We start from the raw sequence: 1,591 nt of genomic DNA on the forward strand, positions 1-1,591 counted from the left end.
AATTTAGGTAAATTATTGGAAGATGGAAAGTGGAAATTATTTAAAAGGTTAAATTAATTACCCCCTGTGACACAGGCGACTTAATACTATTAAATCATGTTCAACCACGGGTAACTTTATACTTTGCTTACCAATCACACATGTTTTAATACAAAGTATATTGTTTATTAATCAAATAAATATAAATATATAAGGGACAATTTTTTGTTGCTCTAGTTTGTACCTAATTAAATCATTTATCTTAATCAATTTATTAATTTATTATGAGTATGAAAAATATTTTAAAATGTTTATAAAGTATTATATTTTTTTTATAGCTCTGACTAAAGATCTCAAGTAGTAACATGCTTGTTTATAACATAAATAACTCTTTTCAGGTAGTAACATGCTGGTTTATAACATAAATAACATTTTCCAGGCACTTTTTAAATAAAAGGTTAAGAGTTCCTAAAGGTAAGCACTCCTTTTAATATTTTCTATGAATGTGTTAAATTTTTTTAAAAATACATAATTTTAAAGTCATTTTTAGTTATTTAAAATATAATTTTTTATTATTTACATTTAAGTAAACAACATCAAGAGAAAAAAACGTATTATTGCAATGACTTGTTTTAGTTTTCTAAAACAAGTTATTGCACTAAAAAAAAAAAATGTAATTAATTCTTTGTTTTTATATGTATTGTCAAAAAATCATACCACTTATTTTAGTGTTAAAGATGGAAAAAAAAACAAATCCCTTTGTTTTTTCCAAAACAAAACACAAATATCAACCTAGTTTATTGATTACAATTACATTTCAATCAAGTACAAATATTTAACAAATTTTTAAATTAAATTCAATATAATTGCAAATATGCAAATTTAGCCTATTATTACTAGCTTATTATTACCCCAACCCTGCTAGCCGGAGTGATTAACACTGGTGGTTTTTTAAAGTCCATGCTGATAATTCTTACAAGGATAGAACTGCAATTTAAAGAATAAAGTTATGTTTTAAAATAGTTTTTGCATTTTTTATGCATTCTTTAAAGTACTCTTTTATGCAACACTCTTTTTATGCATTCCTTTATTTTATTTATTTTATTCTTTTATTTTTTTATTTTATGCACTCTTTTATGCATTTATGCTAAAATACTCTTTTATGCATACTGTAAAGGAGATTAGTTTATAATAATAATAATAATAATAATAATAATAATAATAATAATAATAATAATAATAATAATAATAATAATAATAATAACAATAACAACAACAACAGCAACAATAAAAATAATAGCAATAATAGCAATAATAATTATTATTATTATATGATTTTTATTAATTATTATTACTAATATAACAAATAAATTTTTAAATTAATTTTTTTTGTCAAAATGTGACAAAAAACTAACCTAATTATGTTATTTATTTAGCTCCATGGTAATGGCAATAAAAACAATAAAATGAGGAAATATAACAGATTATAGTCAATTAAAAGTATGTCTAGTTGTAATTAAATCAATTGTTTATGACTTTTATGTATGCACACCTCCCAATGATCCTTTTAAAGTATTTTTAACATGCTTTTTTAATTACTTGTTGTAAGTAG

General features: G+C 21.4%; 1 protein-coding gene across 1 annotated transcript in view; it reads left to right on the forward strand.

Annotated features, from left to right (window-relative positions):
• The first annotated feature begins 341 nt into the window (after positions 1 to 341).
• The window catches only part of LOC136072073 (tyrosine aminotransferase-like), a 41,297-nt gene continuing 40,047 nt past the window's right edge, over positions 342 to 1,591 (forward strand). Inside the window, exons 1-2 of the mRNA XM_065820236.1 lie at positions 342 to 453; positions 1,416 to 1,479. The gene's annotated coding sequence lies outside the window, so the exon portion shown is untranslated. The remainder of the gene's footprint in view (positions 454 to 1,415; positions 1,480 to 1,591) is intronic.

The sequence above is a fragment of the Hydra vulgaris genome, chromosome 15 (assembly GCF_038396675.1).
Source record: "Hydra vulgaris chromosome 15, alternate assembly HydraT2T_AEP".
Taxonomy (NCBI): domain Eukaryota; kingdom Metazoa; phylum Cnidaria; class Hydrozoa; order Anthoathecata; family Hydridae; genus Hydra; species Hydra vulgaris.